This window comes from Cricetulus griseus, chromosome X (assembly GCF_003668045.3).
Source record: "Cricetulus griseus strain 17A/GY chromosome X, alternate assembly CriGri-PICRH-1.0, whole genome shotgun sequence".
In the NCBI taxonomy this organism is placed as follows: Eukaryota; Metazoa; Chordata; class Mammalia; order Rodentia; family Cricetidae; genus Cricetulus; species Cricetulus griseus.
Window position 1 is genome coordinate 13,414,628 of NC_048604.1, and position 25,898 is coordinate 13,440,525.

Sequence of the window (25,898 nt, forward strand, 5' to 3'; positions counted from 1 at the left end):
TAGTTTACTTAGTTGGACATGCTTGATTCTTTCAAAGTTTTCATTTGCTCATGTGTTTATTTCATGTATTCTTTCCTGACTATTCCTCTTTGTGACTCTCTCTCTTCTCTGTGCATAGGATTCCTTCAGGTGTCTTCTATAATGATGTAGTTTGTGCTCATCTAGGAAGGTCTTAATTTTTCCATTAATTTTAAAGTATTAATTCTCTACTTAGTAATCTTGGTTGGCTATTCTTTATTCACAATCCTAAAATATATCTTTCCTGTTCTCTTTTACTCCAGCCTCGTTGGGGCAGAGGTTTCTCCTATTTTCCCATTATTTTGCGTCCTGTTATTTGCATAATCTTTTAATATAAAATTTACTATTTCAGGGTTTCTGGTGGTCTCTGCCCACCACTTATTGATATTAACTGTTGTCTTCTTTTTAACCACTCATCCCTTTCTCCAGCTACATGCCTGGTGTTTTTAATTCAAATTACTAGTGGGCAGTATAATAAATTGCTGAGTATCTACAAGCTCCAAATTTCCCTGTCTCTATCTTTATTATGTTTTAAACACAAAGGACAAAGCTAAATGTGAGAAGACAGATGAGTGAGATCTTAAACTGGGCTAAAAGAAAATAGCTGAGGACAGGAAAGTGAATATAAGCATAGGGAAGAGAAAAGATGCCAACTCAGAAACATTTCTAGGCTTAGTAGCAAAATTTAGAAAACTTTCTTGTCTCATGTACTTAATTTATTTTGCATTTATGAAATAGAGTTGTAGTATTGGATTGTAGACCCTAGAGTTTTATATGCATATGTATGAACCTGAGTTATATTATTGGCCAGTAGGGACAACCTTGCCAATCCTATTTTTTTTTGAGACATGCTAACTAGTTTATTATATGGGCCCGGGCAGAGTAGGGAGACTAAGAGAGAAGAGGAACAGGGGTAATGAATGGCTGACCGCCATAACCAGTCGCCATAGAGAGGCAGAGAGAGTGCGTAGGTGAGAGAGAGAGAGAGTAGTGAGGAAGCAGAGAGAGTAGGAAGGAAGCAGAGAGAGAGTGAGGCAGGAAAGTGGGAGCTTTTAAAGGGAAGACTGCGCATGCGCACTGAGTTTCCACGCATGCCCAGTGTCCTCAGCAGGCCTTACGGAGAGAGCCTAAACCAAGTCGGGCGCCAATGTTATGTTTTTATTTCAAAAGAGGAAAAGAGAAAGCTGAGGGATGAGACATGTTGACTAGTTTATTATAAGCCCCAACAGAGTATGGAGACTAAGAGAGAAGAGGAACAGGGGTAATGGCTAACCGCCATGGCCGGTCGCCATAGAGGCAGAGAGAGTGCATAGGTGAGAGAGAGTCAAAAAGAAACAGAGAGTCAAAAAGAAGGAGAGTAAAGAGGAAGCAGAGAGCTTTTTTTTGTTGTTTGTTTGTTTTTCGAGACAGGGTTTCTCTGTGGCTTTGGAGGCTGTCCTGGAACTAGCTCTTGTAGACCTGGCTGGTCTTAAACTCACAGAGATCCGCCTGCCTCTGCCTCCCAAGTACTGGGATTAAAGGCATGCGCCACCAACGCCCAGCTGCCAATTCTATTCTTTCTGTATATATAGCTTCATAATAGCTTCATGGCAAGTAATTGAAAATATTTAATATTTGAGAATTGCCTAGAGTATTAATAAGTATCTGCTATGTGCATAAAACACCTCATAAGAGTCTTCTTCTTAGAATTTATTTTGTATTTAAAACTGTTTTTCATACTATATATTTTGATCTTATTCTTTCCCTTCTCCCAATTCCTCCCAGGCCTTTCCAAACTCCCAACTCCCCTCAATGTCTTGTTCTTTCTCAAACAAACAAAAAATCAAAACAGAATACAACAAAAATCAGTAAGACAAAAAAATACCAAAACAAAACATAAACTCAATGAAAAATAACCATTTATCTTGGCTAGCTACTTTCTTCATAATGTTAGATAAAAATTAACTTTACAAACTGCTTAGCAAACTTCATGGTCTATAGCATACAGTAAATGTTACTATAATTTCATGGTTATTCCTTTCATCTCTGTCTACTTGATAAATGCAGATTAATCCCTTATTTTTGCTATACATGATTTAAGGTGAAGGTTGGCATAGACACAAAGGACCCGTGTTGGTAGGCATGGTGGGTATGAGGTAGCCATCTGGATATGAAGATCTGAAAAATGCAATTCAAATATCCCTGAGAAGAATAAGGTGCTGTGTCCAAGATCTAACGTGCACCAGCCTAGTAAACATGCCACTAGAACTCTGTTTGCTTTCAGTGTTCTGGGAAAGTTTCTACTTTTTGTAACTTAAAGGTTGATTGTTTGTCTAGTTTAGGGACCCACAGTAGAAGAGAAATATTCCAACTCACTGACAGCATAGCATGCATCCATGTGATCATATATACCTGTATCTAAAGTAACATTTGGAAACCTGGAAGAAAACCAGATGTTTTCAAGTGGCTGATATGTTAATATGATCACCCAGCAACGTGAATTCTGAAATAGAATTCATGGTTCTAGTTTTTCAGCACCTATTAGAAAGAGCATAGATAGACGCTTTTATTATGATGGAGAAACAAATTCAAAGAATTAGGAGTGCCATCTTGTGGCATGATCTGTTACTGCCAGTCAGCAGTCAACCAAAATAAAACACTAGTAGAAACTAGATGTTTTCTGTGCAGCATTAAGACCCAACCTGTAATTGTCGATCAATGAATTAGATGTTGGGTACTATTCAGTTCAAAATTTCTTAAGGTTATGTACATCTGATTCATTTCCCATCATTAATTTGGAAAATGAAGAATAAAACATTGAAGTTGTTCAAGATTACCCATCTCCTTCTTGTTTGGACCTTGTCAGCTGTATTGAATATACTGGGTGGGATTTTTAGTTCCTGTAATTATTAATTTACCAAAAATTAATAAATCATTTAAGTATCATGAAGAATATAGGCAGCTCTGTAACTAGTGGGAGTTGTCTATTTTCTATTAAATTGGATTAAATGAAACTTCGTATCATTTTAAATTAAAACAGTGTGTGTGTGTGTGTGTGTGTGTGTGTGTGTGTGTGTGTGTGTGTGTGTGTGTGTGTGTGTGTGTGTGTTTCATATCACTCAACACATGATGGCTGCCTTTAACCCTAGCACTCAGGAAGTGCAAGTGGAATGATCATGAGTTCAAACGAACCTGAGCTCTACAGAAATTTCCTGCCAACTGGAGCTGCATCGCAAAACACAGTGTCAGAAGTCAAGGGAGAAAGTGTGGCTCAGTCATAGAGTGTCTGGCTGGCAAGTGCATCCCAAGTTAGATCGAGAGCGCGCTCAGGGACAATTCTGCTGATTCCTTGTGCAGCTCATGAGACAAATAAGAGAGGATCCCTGACTTCGAGGATTTCCATACTTCGTTTCTTGCCTTTCAGCTTAAATGTGGCATGAGTTCTCTTTGGCTCAATGCTGTTGTGTTCCTGGAGGATGCCACATTTTGTGGAGGTGCTTGTGGAAGCACTAGGAAGGCAGTAAGAGCGTGGTGTGATGGGTAACAGCAAATAGACTGGCACCAAACTGTTTTGTCTGGTGGTAAATTTTGTCACTTGCCAGCTGCATGACTTTGGGCAGAGAGCTCTGACTTTCAATGGCTCACTTACCTCATCTGTAAATTGGAATCATATACTGCTGACATCACTTGAAGATTTAAGGAGGTAATATATACAGAATAGTTAGAATATCTCCACATACAGAGTCAATACTGTGTAAGCTTTGCATCTTCATTAGCATTAGCATCATCACCTACCATAATCATCTCTGTCACTACAAAGGAAGGATTTGACTTGGCTTTGTAGTGTAAATTAAATAGCATGCTTTATTCTCTTTTCAACATTTTGACCAACTTACTTGTTAATTTTCTGCTTTTCTCAGTTACCATGAAGAATGTATAGGGACACCTTTACCTACTTCTTTCCACTAGATTCTGTCCTCTTGAAAGTCAGGACCAGAGGCAGGTATTTGAGAAAAGGCATGGGGAAATGGTGTGACTGAAGATACGGAGACTGGTGGCTCTGGGATGTAAGAGGTGTGTGTAAGTGTAAGGCAAGGGCTGTATAATTCCAATCTGTTAGTGTACATGCTTGTGTAAAGCTGAAGAACCTGAAAGAAGATATAGAAAATATGGTCACTGAGACGCAATTGCTGGCATGGAGTACTTTCAGTGTGCTGTGTAGGTATTTGGTCATTGCTAAATGCTATGTGTCCTCTAGCTGTGATATCACTCCTCTGTGACATCTATTTTCCAATAAATGGCTTAATCAGATTTAATTGTTGTGCTATTTCCAAAGTCTTTAGAGCAAAGAACTGAGACCATAAAAGTTAACTGCTCTCAAATAAGTGCAGTTAAAAATTCATTTGGGTTGTAATGCCTGGGTCTCTTAACAGTTTGTTCTACCACAGCTTTGTGAAATGTGGTTAATGTTCACCATCTGATCTTGACATCCAACTTCAGTGTTTCAGAGATCTTGGGCTGAGGGGCTCCTATTATTGGTGTTTAATGTTTTAGAATATGTGCTTGAATGAACTGTAGAAAACATACCTATTTCCCACACAGTGAAGACCACATTTACTTTCCTGGCATTTAGGGGTCAAGAGGGTTTCTGTGTAAAGCCTCCATGTGGCCAAGTGGGCAGAGTAGGACAGATTTCAGGCACACTACACACTGGAGAGGAGGCAGTATGGATGAGCTTAGTGATTTCATGGCTCTATGTAATATTACTTGTGTCACAGTGTCGGAATCCTTCTTTAATTTTATGTGACAACTGTTATTTACTTGCTTTATGCCTCAACTTATCTCTTTCATTATTTTTTCAGAAATTTTTCTGTACCAAAATATAAACAAGTCATCAGTTTGAAATTAAAACAGCATAGAAGTTATCTGAGGTGGTGATGTGGAAATACTATTCTCTGCTGCTATGGTGGGGCCCGTTATAGATAATTTTGCATTTAGTTCTGCAAGAGAGCCTCAAAGAATAATGTGTTTCTAAATTCCCTTGGGAACTAATAATTTGAGTGGTCACACCAGCTTAATATAAGATATATGTGAAAGTGGAGTAGTTTTTGCGTTCTAAAGTATTTCAAAGTAATGATACATTAAATAGGTCACAGAGACTACATGTAGCTTGGCTAAAATCATAGTTAAATAATTTGTGTGAGGCATCGCATTTCCAACTCACAATTTAGTCACTGGGGTCTTGCTTTTGAACAGGAAGTAAAATAAAAACTCTGCTCTCATTCATAACTCAACTTATTTATAACTGAAGTTGACATCTGCTCGATGTCATTTTAAAGAATTTTTATTCTATTATATCATTATTGTGTGTGCACATATGTATAATATTATGCATCAATAGTCCCATGTGTCAGGGCAGACATATAGAGGTCAAAGAACAGCTAAAGAGTCTTTTTCTGCTTCCAAGTTACATAGAATCTTGGGGTTTAAACAAGGATGTTAGAATTGAGTGGCTGGGTCATCTTGCCAGCCCCCAATGTTAGTTTTTAAAGAATACTTAATACTGACATGGTGGTAAATGCCTGAGCCTTTGCTAGGGAAGGAGACACAGGAGATTCCAAGTTTGATATTAGGATAAAATATAAAATAGAGGTGGAAAGAAGAAAACAGAAGGAAAGGAAATGAAGGTAAAGGAAAAAGCATGTATGACAAAGGGAAAAGAAGAGTGTAAAAGGGGAAAAGACAAGAAAGAGAAAAAGAAGAAAAATGACAGCAAGCATGATATTAAGGGACTGGTATGCAAAGTAAGGAATGACGGTAAGCAGCATCAAAATTCTGTTTGCCTAGAACAATAGCTGGAGTTGGGGTGGCAAAATTTGAGAGCACACAAATGCAGCCTTGAAGGTGACATTCAAAATCTGAATCTCCTTTTGTAACAGATTATTTTTCCTCTTTTGTATCTGAAATAAAAAGCTCCTCTTAGGTAAATTGCTCCAGATGTAAAAATAACAATAGACATGATCATATTATCAATATTCATGTCTACAGTATTCTTTTGATGTTATTATATCAATTCTTGCTTTTCTAACAAATATGGAATGCATCAGGAATTTACACAGGGCCCATGCTAATCTTCTCTGTATCATTTCCAGTTTTAGTATACATGATGCCAAAGCGAGCACTAATTCTTGCTTTTATAAAAAACCCTTATGCACTGATAGTTATATCTTCCTCAAGGTAGTATTTGAAACACTTCATTTTAAAGGGCACATATAATGGCTTTGATGTTGGGAAGCACACAAGAGAGAAACCTAGACCAGTCAGCAGCAAAAACAAATGCATTCTCTAATTTTCCCATTAACAATGAAATGCACGTGTTATCACATCCTCGGCAGAATCGCAACACAACCTTGATGTTCCATTAGAAATCTTTCCAGAGTTATTTTTATCCCCTCGTTTGAGAAAAACAAGGCTGCTTTCTGGAGACAGGAGCGATGGCTCAGCAGAAGCATTGACTACTTTGCAGACCCAGGTTTTGTTCCCAGCACCCAAGTGGTGATTCACAACCATCTGTAACTCCAGCTCCAGGGGATCTGACACAGGCTTCTGATCTCCTCCAACGTTTCACCTGTGATATACACTCATACATGCAGACACACACTCATACACACAAAATTAAAATAAACCAACCTTTTAAAAGTAGGCAGAAGAAAATCTTCTTTTTCTTCCAGAATCATCACCATAATAGGGGCCTATTATTTCTATCATCCAGTAATCGGAGCCTGACCCAAATGTGCCTTTGATCTGAAAGGGCAGCAGGAATATCTATCCTACTTTAACTGTTCATACACAAAAGCATCACAATTAAGATTTCCAGATTTAGCAAACAAAAAACAAGGCTACTCGGTTAAATTTGAATTTCAGATAAATGACCATGAAATAATCTTTAATATAATTTGCCCTAAACATTGAATTGGATAGACAAGTTTTAAGATCCATAGTTTATCTGCAATTCAATCCTTAATGTGATTTATAAATAATATCCAGATCACATAAACAAGAGCCATCAATAAGGCCCATTTTAAACTTGTGTGTGCAGAGTGGGAACCCTGCCTACTGAGCACAGACAAATGAAGAGCAGATGTCTGATTTGGTGAGTGGGTTATCAGCTGACTATAACCAACTTATTGAACAATTTTAATAAGAGAATGGAAACTTGCTAACTATGTTGATTTGCATAATGTGTGCTTTTGTTTACTCACTTTGTACTTGCTTAAGTCAGAGTCCAAAAGGTCAGCAACAGAGATCAAATTGTGTCCTAAAATCTCCTACTCCAGTTTGGTGCCTGATCCTTCCAGGATTGCAGACACAGAGGTGCCAGGCAGAAAGGTCAGCTGGCTTTGCATTTTGTTTTTCCAGCCTCACATTCAAGGAAGGGAGCCCCACAACTTCCCAACGTCTGCACTTTGTATGCATGAGCCTAACTCTTGCCAATTTGTCCTCTCCCACGCTGTGCCTGCTCACAGCAGGCAGTTCCTTATAATTCCATAAAGGCACTAGACTCACATAAACATTAACACTCATTAGCAAAGTCACTATGAAGCTAAGTGGCACGTTTTTGTTTTGTTTTTGTTTTCTGAGAATGCAGAGATGGATAGGCCTCTTGCTTCTAGAGAATAGACAAGGATCCTTAGTGTGCATGACAGGGATCTTGCAAAGGACCCAGTGAGAACTGGGGTTATTAGTCACTTTTTAGAGTTTGTTATTGTTGTTTGGGGGTTAAGACGTGGTCTCATGTAGATCAGACTGGCCTTAAACTTGTTGTATAGCTGAGGCTGCCCTTGAACTCCTGATTCTCATTCATCTGCCTCTGATATGCTGGACCAGAGACCTGAATCAGCTACAGTCACTCCCTTTTTAAAGACGTGAAAACTAATAGTTCAGAATGGCTGGATTCCCATTTTAAGATCCATAGTTTATCTGCAATTCAATCCTTAATTTGATTTATAAATAATATCCAGATCACATAAACAAGAGCCATCAATAAGGCCCATTTTAAACTTGTGTGTGCAGAGTGGAAACCCTCTGGTTCCCTGGATTCCCATCATAGCTCCTTTTAAAAATATTTTTATTAGTTCAAATTAGAAACAAGCCTGATTCACATGTTAATCCCTGCTCCCTCTCCCTCCCTTTCTCCTCCACCCACACCAACCCCCACCCCATACCCCCTCTGCTCCCAGGGAGGGTAAGCACTCTCTCCCCTATGCTCAAGAAATCCTGTCCCTTCCCCTTCTCTGGGGGACCATGCATTCTTCTCTTGGGGTCCTTCTTGTTTCCTAGTTCCTTTGGTAATGTGGATTGTAGGTTGGTAATCCTTTTCTCTATGTCTAAAATTCATATATGAGTGAGTACATACCATGTCTGTCTTTTTGTGACTGGGTTACCTCACTCAGGATGGTTTCTTCCAGTTCCATTCATTTGCCTTCAAATTTCAAGATTCCATTGTTTTTTTGTTTTTTGTTTTTTGTTTTTTCCGCTGAGTAGTACTTCAATGTGTAAATGTACCACATTTTCTCTATTCATTCTTTGGTTGAGGGGCATCTAGGTTGCCCCAGGTTCTATCTATTACAAAGAGTGCTGCTATGAACATCGTTGAACAGATCTCCTTGTTGTATGAAAGTGCATTATTTGGGTATATGCCCAAGAGATTAATTGCTGGATCTTGAGGTAGACTGATTCCCATTTTCCTGAGCTACCACCAAACTGATTTCCAAAGTGGTCATACAAGTTTGCACTCCCACCAGCAATGGAGAAGTGTTCACTTTTCTCCACATCCTCTCCAGCATAGACTGTCATTGGTGTTTTTGATTTTAGCCATTCTGGCCCGTGTAAGATGGTATCTCAGAGTTGTTTTGAGTTGCATTTCTCTGATGGCTAAGGATGTTGAGCTCTTTCTCAAGTGTCTTTCAGCTGTTTTAGATTCCTCTGTTGAGAATTCTCTATTTAGTTCTGCACTCCATCTTTTAATTGCATTGTTTGGTGTTTTGGTGGCTAGCTTCTTGAGCTCATTGTATATTTTGGAGATCAGTACCCTGTCAGATGTGGGGTTGGTGAAGATCTTTTCCAATTCTGTGGGCTGGTGTTTTGTCTTGCTTACTGTGTTCTTTGCCTTACAGAAGCTTCTCAGTTTCAGGAGGTCCCATCAATCAGTTGTTGATCTCAATATCTATGCTTCTGGTGTAATGTTCAGGAAGCTGGCTCCTGTACCAATTCATTCAAAGGTACCTCCCTCTTTTTCTTCTAAGAGCTTCAGTGTGGCTGGATTTATGTTGAGGTCTCTGATCCTTTTGGACTTAAGTTTTGTGCATGGCAATAGATATCGATCTATCTGAAGTCTTCTACATGCCAGGATCCAGTTAGGCCAGCACCATTTGTTGAAGATGCTTTCTTTTTTCTGTTGTATAAACTTAGCTTCTTTGTCAAAAAACATGTGTCCATAAGTGTGTGGGTTAATATCAGGGTTTTCAATTCGATTCCATTGGTCTATCTGTCTAATTTTGTGCCAATACCAATCTGTTCAGGACTATGGCTCACTCTCCTTTAATCATAGCACCTGGGAGGCAGAGGCAGGTGGATCTTTATGTTCTACAAGAGCTAGTTCCAGGACAGTCTCCAACGCCACAGAGAAACCCTGTCTTGAAAAACAAAACAAAAGAAACCCTCTCAGCAGCATGAGACACATCATAGCTCTTATGGTTAATAAATGGCTGGGTCAGAATACAAAACCACATCTATTTTGTTCATAGCTTCCACTTGTCATCATTACACGTTAAGCTCAAAATATCCTGAAGCTTCTCCTGGAGTTGTTTATTTGAAGAATTCTTGGCTGTGACACTCACAAGTTTACTGTGATGGCTTGGAGTTCAATTCCTTGCAGATTGTTGAGAAGAAATTTTCAGGCCCCCAAAATGATTATTAATCACATCAGTTATTACTGACCATGCTAATGAAAGACTGACATATTACTTAGGGCCTTGCTTCTCATAGTATGGTCCATGGAGCAATAGCATTAGATGAAGGATCTCAAGCCCCATCCCAGACTGCCTTGAGAGAAAATCTGAATTTTAACAAGTTCCCATTGGTCTTTGTGTACACATTAAACTTTGGAAAGCATCATTGAATGCTGACACGCGCTTATGCTGTACTTGTATCTAAGAAGAAAGGCATAGTGAGATTATTGTTTTTGCTCATTTTAACAGGAAAAGAAGCCACTGCTGAAGGCTTACTGAGGCAAAGGGAGGCTGTGAGGAGATTATAATAGGAAAAATCTTCCTCATTCACTTTGCTTTTTTCATACACACTTGCAACATTAGCATTAACTGGATTTACAGTATTCACACACCTGCTGGAGAAAATAGACACCTTAATTTGCTCCAGTGTAAGGAAACATCAACCATCTCAGCTATGCCTTTGTAGACATTATAAATTATGTGCAATTTGGGAAAGATATTTAAACACCCTAAATATGGCCTGCATTATCTGGCTTGTAATAGCTGTGTGATTATCAACAGCGAAGGGAAACAAGTTTGTACAGGAACTATGTCATCAGGGAAGTTGGAACTGCAGCTCAGAAGGTTCCCTCTTGTTTACAAGATGTTTTGTCAACATGAAAGTGACAGTGCTGAAGTTCTCAACCTCTGGGCTCCAAGAGATGATGTGTTACTTTTCATGTTTTTGTGACCAAGGAAGTAACAAGACAAAACTTAAGGAAGTGTTTATTTTGGCTTTCAGTTTGAGTTGATACAATCCATCATAGTAGGTAAGGTTATTATTCCACAGTGGCAAAACTGTGACTGTGACTCTCAGCTAATAGAAAATCTGCATATTTGTTGCCTTTCCAGTACCCTAAAGGGTACAAATATAGACATGTAAAATACATGATAGGTATATAGGTAGACAGACATACAGATAGATACTGTAATTCAAATCTCTACAGAATTCTTAGAATACTGGCTTAGTTAATAACTGTATTTCAGAAAAGAACACAGTGAAAGAGATTAATAAACCCTTTCAGTGAAGATCTAGATAATACATACTTTAGGCTTTGCAGTTTCAGTTCTAGCCATCAAGTGTACTATAGTTCTTAAAAATTAGTCATAGATGATACAAAACAAATGGATATGACTGTGTTATGATAAAACTGTGCATAGGGACTCTGAATTTTGAATTTCATATACCATGAAATAGCTATATTTGAGCTGTTTTCAGTCATTTAAAAATGTAAAAGTTGGATTGGTTTGTTAAGTGCTTCTTGTGTAACCATGAAGGAAGACCTAAGTTCAATACCTTGCCACCCACAGAAAAGACAATTGCACCAGCACTTGTCTCTAGTCCCTGTTCCTGGATGCAGGGGCAGATGTATGCCAAGACCTCACTGGACTGCTGGTCTAGATGAAATGGTAAGTTCCAGGCTCAGCAAGATTCTATTACAAAAAATATAAGGTAGAGAAGTAATTGAGGAAGATTATTTTGATGTTAACCTGTAGCCTCCACATGTCCACATGGTCAAGCACACAGACACACACCCACACACTTATATATACCACACCACACACACACACACACACACACACACACACACACACACACACACACACCCCACATACACCACACACACACAATACACAAAAACACACACCACACATACATCACACACACCACATACACCACACACACACATACCATACACAAACACACACACCACACATACACCACACACAAAGACCACACACACATACGCACACACACACACAGAGAGAGAGAGAGAGAGAGAGAGAGAGAGAGAGAGAGAGAGATACACCACAGAATGTACAAATGAATAAATAAATAAAAGTAATTCTTGCTACTGTTCTAAAGCAGAAGTCAATGAACCAGATTTGGGAGGTAAAATTTAACAACTTCTTCCAGAAGAAGATTCATTCCTGTTAACTGTCCAGTTTTTTGTAAAAGTTTCCATTCCTAATTAGAAATTTGTTCGTCACCAAGTTTACCTTCAGGTGGAATAACTGAACTTGATTTTATTCAGTCAAAGTTTCTGGTGGTTAATTACACATGTTTTCATCAGGAAGAGCTGCAAAGAGTTCATTGACCCAGGCTTAGAGGTAGCATGTTGTCTTAAGCTGCTACTCTGTTATCCTGGGCCCTGATCCAGGGCTCTCCACAACTAGAAAGGGCTTCTTAAAAGTTCAGCATAAGCTAAATACATAGTCACCAAGGATTCCTTATGTAGAGAGAAGATGGGGTTATTTGGAATAATTCAACAGTAGAGCTAACAGTCTCATCCCTTTGCTTCCAGGTGGCAAGTTGCCCTCCCTATGCTGGAAGCATCCATGCCTTTAGGACTAGGCCTACTCAGGAGTTCTGCTACTTAGTGGTTCTGAAGCTGTGGACTTCTTTAAGAATTCATCGTTTGAAACCTTAGCCCCTAAATCCTTAGATTTTACATCATGTGACATGTCCAAACCAGATTTATTGACATTGGATTGACTTAGCGTTTACTATTATTATATGCTAGACGTTGCACTCAGTGCATTTGGGGTACTGGTTTCATTTCATTTTCACAAAAGCCTGCCAGGTAGGTAGTATTATCATCTTCATTTTATAGCAGAGGAAATCAAGGCATAAGGAGAGTCTGCACTTGTCTGTGTTGAGTAGCTTGTTAAATGGTGGGGCTAAGATTCAAACCTAAATAGTTTGACCACTGATATGGATATCTAAGACTCAATACTCTTCAGCTTTCCCAAAGGCAAGAATTTAATCTCTTTACATCCTAAATTTAGTGACAGAATAGAATTAGTAGGGAGAAAAGCATAGATTTTACTCTCAACTGCTGGCCAATTCTTTGAATAGCATTTTCCTCATCCAACAAGCTATCACAAAAACAATGAAGTTAAAAACAACTGTCTTCTGATCAGTATTTATTTTAACAATTTTTTTCTTGTATGGGCTAGGCTTCAAAACAGAGATGTTATGGGCTATGGAACTATGCAATCCTTCCACATGCACTGAATATCAGTTAATAAAAAAACAACCTTGGGGACCTGGCATCAAATCAAAGGACAATGGGGAGTCATATTGATAGAGATACTACCTAAAGCCCTAGGATGAGATAAGGCTGCCACATGCAGATATCAATGGCCACATATACCAAGTAGTTCTAGTACTGTATAGCAAAAGTACAGAACAGAACCTTACTAGAATCCCAGAGAGTTCTATTGGGCAGTACTGACCTGGAGGCAGAGGACAAAAAGAGAGGTGTGGACAGACCTTGGATATCATCTACCACCAGAAGTCAGAGAATAGAAAATGTGGTAATAACAGAGGGAATGTTGATGATAGCTAGCAAGATTACTAGGATAACATATAGTCAGGAAAGTCAAGGATAGATCATCAAAGAATGAAGTATGTATCTCAGTGTCAAATGCCACCAAGAGAGCTGGAAGTTAAGGATTGAAAATGTACTGTGGATTTTGATAAGTAAGTGGTCACTCGGTGCCAAGTTGCAGGGCCCTGCTGAAGGACTGATTTCTCCCCGGGTAGAGTTCTGGATAGTACTTGTCCCAAGGCTCAGCTACTGTTCTCAAGTCCAGCCTTCAGATATGCTACACGGACATAGCTTTCAATTTGTGTTTTGAGAATCTGGTTTTGCCATTGGTTTTAAAACTGTAGCCAGCATGCCTCCTAAGTTGCCTGCATCTCAGTGTCCTAATTAAGGCCTTTGGTCTTGACCATTTCTGGGGCATTTGGAAATAGGTAAAGTGCTCAGAGGCCTAGAAGGGTAGTACTAATCAATTCAATGATAGGTGATTGGGTTTGGTAATGGGAACTTTTAAAAATCCCTAGCTAGGTGTAGTGGCAAAAAAAAAGACAAGGCACTAACTGTGAATTTCAGAGGTCAGCCTGGTCTACATGGTCAAATCTTGTTTCGTAAAGTAAGAAATGTCTGTGATCCTTGTCAAATTCCTAAGTGATCATTAAGTTCTCAGGGGCACATGTGAGAGACCAGACAGTACTGTGGAGACACTTAAATCTCAAGAGCTGTCAGAAGAATTGCACAGGCCTTTTTAGTTGACTGAAATTTGCTCCCTGGGTTCCTGCTAGACAAACATAACCATGTGCTTCTGCTAGGTCAGGCCAGAAAGGAACATAAATCTGCATGTTCAGAAGTCGGAATCAGGGATGGGGAAGAGAGGAAAGCTGAGTTTGCTGCAAAGTTTGGTGAGCATTGCAATGAAAGGAGGTGGGCTGGGAACACAGGACACTGCAAGTGTGGATGAGACTGGAGAAGTTGTAATGGAGGACAGGAAGGAGAGTAAAGATCTCCTACCTGATTCTTGGAGTGATGTGGCCACTGGCTTTCCAGGTAGAGAACGTCTCTAGGTACACTTGACATAAAAGCTAGAGTCTGTGCTCTCACTGATATCCATTTCCAGAAGTTGGAAGAAGCTTTAATGTTGGTTTCAGTTGGCCCTCACTTGATGGTTCTGGGCTTCCCTTTTTTGGAGATTTCTAGGTACTTCTGCTAGAGTGTTAGAGAATGTGTCTGACAATTTGAACATGCATCCTCATTAAACTCTGTTGCTGACTCAGTAGCTCATGGATAAAGGCCCTATGGTGCGTTATGCTATAGGAGGATTGTTGGAAGCCCATGTTGAGACTAGCTCTGTGGCCTTAGACAAGGTAGCTGACCACTCTGGTCCTCAGGGGGTTGTGAGGGCTGAATGAAGACATATTGGCAAAGGCAAACCCTTAGCCCTTTGTCTTCTATCATCTAATGAATGCTGAGAGGTTGTATTTTTTTAGCCAAATCTCTGCCACTCTACCCCATTCAGGTGGGGAGGCTCCAGAAGCTCACTTTTCCTTTTGGTTGGTTGTCAGACAGATACTTGCTATGTAGCCCAGACTTACATGATGTTTGTGACTCCTCTGCCTCAGCCTTCCAAGTTTCAGGATTTCAAGTGTGTGCCACCACATTGGGTTTCAGAATCTCAGTTCAGTTCATGAAGCCAGTACCTAGGCGGGTTTGCATTAGCTGCCTGCTCCTTTGTCCATGGGTCAACACTGGAACTCAAAAGAAGGAAGGGCTTGATGCAGAGAGACAGCTTTTTTACACGCTTGCACAGACTTTGATTCCCCATCATCCAATTCGGAAAGTATATACATGCATGCACAGGCACAAAAAGACATTCGAAGTGTCTGGCGTCACATTTTGATTACAGTAAATGCAATGGATTGATTGGAGACAGGGTAAATGTGTTTGGTGATTTTCAGTGAAATGACTTTGCATCTGGATGGACTGGCTGTGCATAATTCAGATACTCTCATATGAGCATCTCTAAAACTAACAATAGTTAGTGAGGGCAACAAGTTCAAGAGCCAGAAAATGTATTTAGTTTTAATAGTCATCTGCCCAAAAACATGACTCTACCCTCATATATAACCCACTGAGGTATGCCTGACACCTAGAAGGATTTTCAGCACATAGCAAAACCTTTCATTTATACAGTCACTTGGATAGACATTGTTAGGAATAGAAAGGGGGTATATGATTTTAGCCTTCAGAAGTAGCAGGAAAATTGCCAATCATTGAAGGTCTCCGATATTTTTCACTCTTAGACATCCCCCACAAAGCCTCAAATTATAGATGAAGAATTAATATCCTAAGCAGTGGCATAATTGCCCAAACTCACCAGGCTTCCAAGTAGCAGAGCCAATGTGGGTATGACTTGTAATTTTGAAAACTTTCTATTTCCTCATACTATGCTTGGGAAATAGGATATCAGAATGCCTGACTCCTAGCACAGTAGCTATCAGCAGTTAACAGTTGGTGTGAGAAGGAGGAAATTTTCTTCAGTGGTATAGCCATCTGTGAGTTGTCCATGATCCAAAAAATAACCCTGTATCCAAGTACATGCAAGCAACTTACTGAGTTATTAAGAGGGAGATGAAATATGAAAGTAGGGCAGGGAGTATGGGGGAGTAGGGATCCAAGGGGTTGACCACGAATAAGAAAGTGTAATGATGGTGAGTATGATCAAAACATATTATAAATAAAGTAAAATGACAGATACTTTTATTATGTGCATTTATTTTGTGGGGCCCGGAACACAGGTGTCACCATGCACAAGTGGAGCTCAGAGGACAACTTGTGGAAGTTGGTTCCCTCTTTCAACTGTGTGGGTCTCGGGGAATTTCACTCAGATGATCAGGTTTGGGAGTAAGTTCTTTTACCCACTGATTCATTCCACCAGGACCCCAGATTCTATATTTTTAAAAAGAAGTACGACATTAGTGATGATACAGCTCCCAGAATGTGGCCTCAAATAGGGAAAAGCCATGGCAGTGCCAGACAGGGCTAAAGACCACCCCTCTTGTCTTTTCCAGGGTCTCTTAACAGTGATCTGGACCCTTGTAGCGGCTTCTCCACATTTTCTTTCTTTGCAGTCTGTAGTCACACGTCGTTCTTTTCTTGTTTGCTTGTCCAGAGAAACAGGTGATGAAAAAAGCACACAGGAGGTGTCTGCCGGAGCAGTGCCCTGCTTTGCTTACTATAAATAGTTCTTTCTCAGGCAGTTGCCATAAATGGCATTTCATAGGGAAGGTGACCAGTTGGAAATAATGCCCAGGGAGATGTTAGGATACCAATAGCTACAGTGCTCCCATGGTAGAGGGTTGGGGATGTGGATATCTTGAAACAGAAGTGATTTTATTATCAGTTTCATGATGTCATTTGTAGCCTATGAACAGAGGATGTGCAATTAATCAGAAAGTCACTGCTTTATTTATGAACAAACAGTGACTCAGACTAACCTGCATTGAAACGGAGTGGAGGCTTCGTGCAGATAAAAATCTAACCCTCTCAGCTTGCACTGACTCTAAAAGCACTGCAACCTGTCTTGTGCTACCATGTAAGTCTTAAAGATTACACATAGAATGGAGGGATCTGCCTATTCTTCGTGTCTGCCTGACATCCAAATGCATTAAAGTATATGTATCCTATCCTAAAGTGAATAATAAAGGAAATGGATGGGCATAAATTTATTCACAAACCCCATTTCAGTATTTTCCATTAGCAAATAGACAAAAAATTGATTGTGGATCTATCATTTAATTAGCATAAGTGAGATGAGCATTATATAAGATAGAATGCATATATTGATTCTGGCTGCATCCTTTTAACAAAGATGAATGTTTTTATTTATGAGAGTTTTTATAATAAAAGTGATTTTTTTGCTGAAAAGCAACAAAGAATTGTGGCCAGTCATGCTCTCTCTCACACTAAGATGCCTGAAGGAGAACTTGGTCTAATGTCAAAACCAGCCTGGGGTACACATTGTATTCAGTGCAGCCTAGGCTACAGTATACATCTGTATTTCAAAACTATGACAGAGAAAGAAGAGAAACAAACATAATGAAACAAAAGAAAGGGAGACAGAAGCAAAAAGAAGAGGGCTGGGAGACTGAGATTTTTCAAGGAGAGTCCCAGGAACAGAACATCAAGAAGAGAAAAACTAATGACTGGCTGCTACTTTGAAGACGAGAACAGGAGCATGAGATTCTTTTCTGTCATTACTTGCTCTCAGGGAATCACCTGCTGAGGGGGTGAGAGAAAGAGAAAGGAAAAGAGAAGAGAGAGGAGGAGAAGAGACAGGAGAGAAGAGACAAGACTTGGAGGGTGGGAGGAGGCGAGGAGAGGATGTGAGTGAATGATTCCTGGGCACTAAGATTAAGAGTTTTGTATCAGTCCCCAGACCCCCTGAATGTGGGTGTCAGTGAGGAGACCTTGGAAATCTATGGGGCCCCTTGTAGTGGATCAGTACTTATCCCTAGCATAGGAATGGACTCTGGGAGCCCATCCCACATGGAGGGATACTCCCTGAGCCTAGACACAGGGGGGTTGGCCTAGGCCCTATTCCAAAGGATATGACAGATTTTGAAGACCTCCTACAGAAGGCCTCACCCTCCCTGGGGAGCAGAATGGGTATGGGATAGGTAGGGTACTAGTTGGGAGGGCAGGGGAAGAAGGGAGGGAGAGGGACCTGGGATTAACATGTAAAATGATCTTCTTGCTAATTAAAATAAAAAAGAGTTTGTATCACTAGTCAGGTCAGGCTAAACTGGTGAGGTTTTAGTGTTTACTTCCTACCCTATGTAGAGCGTGTCTGGAAAAGACTGTGTACAGAAAGGTTGATGATCACAAGGAGAAAGTATAGTATCACACACAGGAAAAGTGTCGTGAGTCAAGAGATGTGATATGTGCCAGGCTCTTTTCTCTCCTGTGGAGTGTGTTCCTCCTTGCACATGGATGGAGGGCTACTAAGACCTGGGGATGTGATGAAAAAAGGGTACTCAGTGATGTCAATGGGGCTTGTGAATTGCTTTTGCTTTTACTTGCTCCTTCACTTAAAAAATCATTGTGGTCTTTCAGGAACCAGACCCTAAGACATTTTCAGGGTCCAGTCAAAATGCTACAGCCAGCGAAGGAACTAACTGAAAAAGTTCTGAGGGCGAAATGAATCCTCCACTACATACTCTTCTGCATCAGTGTCTTTATTGTTCTGTTTCTACCCTAATCATCCTGTCCCTCTTCTAATTCCTTCTAGCTTCTTCTTCTGTAGTCCAGTCTCTCAAAATCCATCTTCCCCCAGAGGCTTGAAGCAAAAGAAGGAGTTACAAGAATAGCTCACATTGGTCAGAAGCACATTCCTAGGCTAAGTGATAAGGGCAGAGTCATTGCCATGGCAACGTAAGATCCCAAGGCCATAGAAGCAAAATTAGGACCAGACGGGGTGGGGGTGGGCACAGTGCCCAATAACAACTTTGAGACACAGATCCATTATCAGTAGCCTTGCAAGTGAAGAACTGGCATGCTTTGCCTAGTAAGCTTGGTTGGACATCTGCAGCTCTGACCTTGTACATAGCTGTAAGGTTTCAAACTCATGATCTATTAACAAAAGGCCTTTAGTCTAGCTTGAACTTGCTCTGAGGTGAAACTTAGCTAATTGTGTGCAGTAGTCTGAGTAAGAGAACAAGGCAAGCTGTTAAGTGCCCACAGCCCTTGTGGGACAAATAGATCCAGTTATGATGCATGTCCCAGTATATATTCTATATATCAAAACTATATAACTAAATGAAAAGTCATCTTCTGACCATCCACAGATATATGTGCCTAGTAATTGATTAATACACTTCTGGGGTATTTTAGGCAAATCCTACCATAGAAAGGGAGCACTATGGCTTCACAAGGAATTTATGGTAAGGACAATGACTATTCAAGAAGCAAACACTCCCAATGCCCAGCATGTTGGTCTCCCCCATCAGAATACGTGATCCTAGTGGGTTATCTTTGTGATTTGTTATCTGAGTTCTCATTGCATAATCCTATGGACTACAGCAAAAAAAAAAGTTCTTGGAGGAACTGACTCTGTTGCTTAGTTCCTACGAAGGAAAAATCTAGTCTCCATGCAATCCTAGTTGATACAACACGTGAGACCTGCCAGTTCAACACAGCTGCTAACAATGGTCTGAACTCTAGAGTCCAAATGATCTGAGTTCTTGGATCTGTATTTTCTTTGTTGGAAGTCAGTTCTGGGGCAAGTCAATTAACTTTGCTTCAGTCATTTCAGAAGTGAGTGTAGTAACAGTCCTTCTGCGGTAGCCTTGCTAAAGGAACTGAATTCGACAGTCCATGGCTTCCCACTTGTCACACCTTGTATACGGGAGAAACTCAGAGAATGGTCCTCCTTCCCAACTCCCTTTGTCTTTCCTTTATATTGCCCCATTTCCTTGCTCACTTCTCATTGCAATCCTCTGTACTCTGTCCCTTGTTAGTCTAAATGCTTCAATGTCTAAAGTCCCATGTTAGATTTTTTTTTGCTCTACACTTTTCTGTACTCTTACCATGTCTGGTATATTCATTGCTAAGTCTCATATCTTATACATATTTCTAGGCATAGTAAGCACAGTTAACAGAAAATTTCTATCTCGTCTCTAAAGGCACCTAATGGCATTTTGCTAATAATAGAAAATGAGAAAATATTGATATGTAAGCTTTCTCAGAAATGCATTAATGTAAGCCAGGTATGGTATGGTAGCTCATACTGTAATGCTAGTACTCAGTAGGTAGGGGTATTGTTGTGAGTTTGAGCCAGCCCAAACTATACAGAGAATTACAGGCCAGCCTGCAATACAGAGTAAGAGCTTGTCTTGATTGTAGAGTAAGAACTTGTCTTAAAAAATTGGAGAAGCCTGCTTGGAGAGATGGCTCAGTGGTTAAGAGCACTGGCTGCTCATCCAGAGGTCCTGAGTTCAATTCCCAGCAACCACATTGTGGCTCATAAACATCTATAGTTTGATATGATGCCTCTTCTGGAATAAAAAAGCACACATGCAGATAGAATAACTCATATATGTAAACTAAATCTTCTTTAAAGAAATGGAGGAGGGAAGTAGAAAACAGGAGGGAGAGAGAGAGAGAGAGAGAGAGAGAGAGAGAGAGAGAGAGAGAGAGAGAGAAGGAGACTTATTGTGGTGTGTCACACTGGATTTAAATTCACCTGTGGATGTATAGTTAATGTCTACTAAATTCAGAGCATTGTAAGCATCTTGCAAGAAAACTTAGTGACAGACACTGCACAGAAAGCTCAAAGGATGAGGGAGGGCTGGAAATTGAGTAAAGCTGGTGAGGGAGCTCTGAGAAAGCAGTGAGCAGCATAATTTCAGATGTAATATGACCTAAGTGTCCGTGGTTCCATACATGCTCCTCCAGCAACATGTGATTTGATGCCAGGTAGTCAGTGTCCTAATAGGCACGCAGATAGCATTGTACCCATTTCCTCTACCCTCTTCCGGTTTTCTGCAACAGCAACTTGCGTACAGCACCACTATGTCTATGGGATATACTGCAGCACTCAGGAAAAGATCTTACTGTGTGTTATAGTCTGCAAGATAGGCTTCAAGGGACAGAGTTCGGTCTGGAAGGAAGGAAAGGACATGAATGAGACAAAGAAAAAGAGGATATTCCAAATGAACTATGTGGGGTAGATAATAGGAGCACAAGCATGGTTGATCATTAGAGAAAGGGCCACAAAGGGAAGAAGACACATCGGGAGGAGAGCAAGAGGGACTTCAACAGTGCAGCCGGAAGCAGGACTGTACCCCAGATAGCCTGGCTTGCAGAAAGGGTTCACGTGCCAAGAGGTTGAAGCAAACGGATTGTAACTCACTAAGAGAAAGTGGTTCCTTTTCAAAGCTTTCTGCATCCTTGTTAGAAGCATATGGCCTTGGCAAGGGTTCCTGCTTTTCTTTTTTCCTTTTGTATCCTGTGACCCCTCTCTGCTGCAAATTGTTTAGGAAGAAATAAAAACGGCAGTCAGGCTGCTTGAAGGAATAATCATTAGCTAATGCTGCCATCTCCAGGAACCTGCCTGCTAATAACAGGCGTACTACAGGAGGCCAGCCTCAACCAGCCTGCCTTAATGCTCCTCCTGCCTTCCCCACAGCTGCCCTGGCTCAATTGGCTTATCCAGCTTGAAATTGGGCTGCACAGCTGGAGGAGAGGAGAAGCTGCCCGAGGCTTCTAGAATCTGTGACTTTCAGCTGCCTTCTCTTTTCTCTGGTCTGTCAGGAATGTGTAGCAAAAGTTCTATAAAGGATGAGAAGGCCCTTATGTGTGTCTTCTGGTGTTACCATAATAAACTAGTGGATGTCCTTAACAGTCCTAGAGGCTAACCATGGAAGATGAGAACATCAGTGGGTTTGGATTCCTCTGAGATACCTGGGGTTTCCAGAGCTCACTGTATACTTGGGTGGATTTTCCTTTATGTGCATACATCAATCTTTGCACACGCTCATGTCTTCTTAGAACTCCAGTCAGATTGGCTTAAGGCCCACCCCAATGACCCCATTTTAACCCAGTCACCTGAAAAAGCTGCCTTCAAACACAATGGCATTCTGAGCCATTGGGGCTTAGGACATCAACATATGAATATGGGTAGGCCAATTAAACACCAAGTGCCTTAGTGTTAACTGAATACTCTCTTCTTTCTCTCTCCGGATCTTTGTTTCTCCATTAGTACCCTAAGTAAGCTGGAGTTGATCACATGGATAATGAGCCTGGTGTACCAAACATTCTAGCTGCCCAGAAGAAAAACTCACAGGTGTTATCACCACGAAATTGTGCAAAACTTGAAAGACAGTGAACCAATCTAACATTTAACCAACATTTCATTCATTTTTTATTTTATAAATTTTATTATTTAAAAAACTTGCAAATAAATAAGACCATCACACACCAAAGTAAACCCAATGCAGAGACTATATAAGTCAGTGAACTTCTTTCTGTACAGTGGAGCAGGCCTTTGGAACAAAAGCTGTGGTGCTTCACATTGAGTTTTACACTTTCAGTATTAAATTTATTTGATGCACTTACCAACGATCAAAGAAAATCCCACGGCAGAATTAAGACTAGAAAACCAATTAGCTTTATATCCTCTTTCATAACTCCTTCTCGTGGCTGAATTGAGCCCTTCCTCATCCCCATAGATTTAACCTTTCTTTTCCTCTTTTCTTCATGTTATACTGTAACCGCAGATAGATACATTATATATATATATATATATTATATATAATATATATATATATATATATATATGTAACATTTGTTCATGTATATGTATATATGTGTACACACACACACACACACACACACACACACACACACACACACACATACACACACTATTGGCTAGATTCCCACATAAATCATTTTGCAGAAACTTCATTTTAATCCATGCTGGAAAGTTTGCTAGTGAAAGGCAGGCTTTGCAAGCACACCCTTCTAAAGATAGCAATCTGAGGTCAGTTACCTTGGTGAAGTAATAGCAAGAGGCATTCTTATATACACTGCAAAAAATAATTTCAGATAAAAGCATTAAAAGAATGCAAAGACTGAGAGAAGAGGAAGGAAGGAAGGAAGGAAGGAAGGAAGGAAGGAAGGAAGGAAGGAAGTGCCAGCCTTGAAATGAAAAGAAATTTGGCATGGCTGAAATGAAGGCAAAGAAGTCAAGTGAATCAATTTGACAGTGATACTTGTATCTGTTCTGTATTGTCTATTATGTGCTGAGAATATAACAGAGAGTCAAACAAATTTCCATGTCCTCATAAGCCTGCTTTTAGATTGAATATACATATATATTATATATATATTGCATTTTATTGGATTTTTCTCCAGTTTTAAGGAGAATACCAACACTTACAATACATGTAGCACACTCCCCGATTAAAAGAAACCCAAGTAAATCAGCTTCTATCCAATAGTCACTTGTAGGCCTGCATGGTAGTTGTCTATTGTTAACAGAGTAAATATTGATACAGTTGATTAAATAGGAAATCACTTGATGTTTTGATGAAAGGCCTTTCTGAGTTGCAGGTCCTAAGGACAGAAATCTATTTATGTGCCAGCAGCAAGTCTTCGTCCTACTCTAGTAGGCTGAGTTACAATGTAATAGAAAGGCACAAGTACAGAAAACACAAGAACACCATTTGGAGATGAATGGGACTTGATAGAGTCATGGCTGCTACTATAATTTTAGATGTATCTTCATTATTTTTATGTGTATGTGCATGTGTGTGCCATGTGGAGGGAAAGGTATCAGATCTCCACCCCCAGACCCTTCCCCCCTGGAGCTGTAGTTACTGGCATTTGTGAGCCCTCTTGATGTGGGAGCTCGGAACCAAACGCTGGTCTTCTACAAAGAACAGCACATGATCTTATCCACTGAGTCATCACTCCAGGCCTGACTGCTGTTATTCAACAGTCTAAACTAGTCATATTAACTTGGTAGTATTTTTGGCCAGATCACATCTCAACGCTGTCTCCTTATACATCACCAAGACTGGCTCTCAGCTTAACCAGAGCCACTTCATGAAAGAAAAATTGTATTCACAGACATTAGTCTTAAATTCCGACACTACCCAGATTTGGCCATAGAAATAGAAAGGTTGAGATGCTTCTAGGATTTATATACTCAACTCAAATGCTGTAGGAGTTTTACAGTTTGGCATTGTTTATTTCCAGCTGAATTTGGCTCTTAAAACTCATGCATTACAAATAGACAGAGTTTTGATAAATCAGATATGGCTTGGTGGCTGAGTTCTACAAATCCAAAGTATCAAAATGGAAAAGCACTTCCAGAACTGTGCCATCATTTCCACAACAAAATAAATCCTCACATATTTGCTGGAGCTATATTCTTATCTGATAATTGAAACTAATCATTGACAGTGCCTTCCTTTTCTTGCAAGTGGCTGTGCAGCTTTCATTGTTGTGACAAATACCTGTACGAAACCACTTAAAGGAAGAAGAATTTGGACCCATGATTTCAGAGGTTTTGGTGCATGGTTGGCTGGCTTCCTTGCTCTGAGCCCGAGGTCAGGCAGAGAGGGCATTTCGGGGCAGCACTGTTCACAGCAGGCTAATCAGAAGGCAGAAAGACAGAGGCAGGGAGGGGACAATAACAATGTGTTGTTTCCAGGGTACCTCCCCTGTTACTTCTTCTAAATAGCCTTCAACTGCTACCTTTCACTTCATATTATTAATCCATCAATTCAGAGCTCCCCCCACCCAACTTAATCACATCTAGAAATGCCCTCAGCAACACATGCAGAGGTTTGCTTTTACTAATCCAATCAACCTAGCAATCACGATAAACCATCATAGAGGCTAAGTCACAGTAAGGGGAAAAAGAAATGAAAACCTTCCCGCATTCAGCCTTTGAAAATGACAAAATTTCAAGACAACATAAAAATTGAATACCTATTTCAATTCCTTAGTGCCTAGAACTATGCCTGGGATCCAGTGTGCTCTCAGGAAATATCCATTGTATGAATAACAGGGTTAAATACATAAACAAAATATGAAAGATGAAGAAACCTATAATACGATCAGTTACCTAGTTACATATTTCACATCTGAAGATTATTTTAATGTTTCAACCATGAAACAATCATCAATAAAAATGACTTATAGAAGGTGCTGATTCAAACATAGATACCTCTGATTTTTCCTGACAGTGAGAAATAGCCTCAGAGGATAAATGTCTGGAAAATAAATTGTTCACAAAAATATATTTCAGACGAAATACATGGTCTGTGCTTTGGCCAAAACAATGCAATGCGTTTGTGCATTTCAAGTCAGTGTTAGGTTGAAAGGCTCAGCGGCAGAGGTTCAGGGGATAGACAGTCCTTTGTATGAACTCTGTGAGGCCACTGATAGTGAGGTCTTGTTTAGTTGGTTCTCAATGTGCCATTTTCAGACTGTTTGTTCACACCTGAGCAATTCTGCCTGACCATGCACACTTATGTATAAATTATACACATATATGTCTAATATCTTACATTTGAATTATTTATGCTGTCACTATACACAAGCATCATATTTAAATTGAGTGATGAGCATAAATATGCACAAACTTGCAATATGCTCTTCTTACATCTAATTGTCTCATGGCTCATTGGGACTGCAGAGATCTCTCCTCTAATATGGGCCATTATAGGTGGTCAGTAATATGCATTTCTTTATGAAATGATTTCTATTCTGGGTTCAGCTACTAGCTGAGTTAACTGGAACAACTTCTACAGCCCATACTCTGATCGCCCTCTTTTTTTTGTCATTTGTAAAATAGCATAAATAATAGCTGCATCAGGAGTGTTGATAACAATTGCCATGATGTTGATTATGGTAATGACGATAGCTTTTATTTACTGAACCATCTCACTGACCCCAGATAGTGATATATTCATGTACTATCATCATCCTTCTCATCTTGCTGTACATACTCTTG

General features: G+C 40.0%; 1 protein-coding gene and 1 pseudogene across 7 annotated transcripts in view; one reads left to right on the forward strand and one right to left on the reverse strand.

Annotated features, from left to right (window-relative positions):
• The window catches only part of Fgf13 (fibroblast growth factor 13), a 505,513-nt gene that overhangs the window by 359,744 nt on the left and 119,871 nt on the right, over positions 1-25,898 (forward strand). The gene's annotated exons all lie outside the window — the stretch shown is intronic.
• LOC113837801 lies at positions 6,085-6,179 on the reverse strand (annotated as a pseudogene).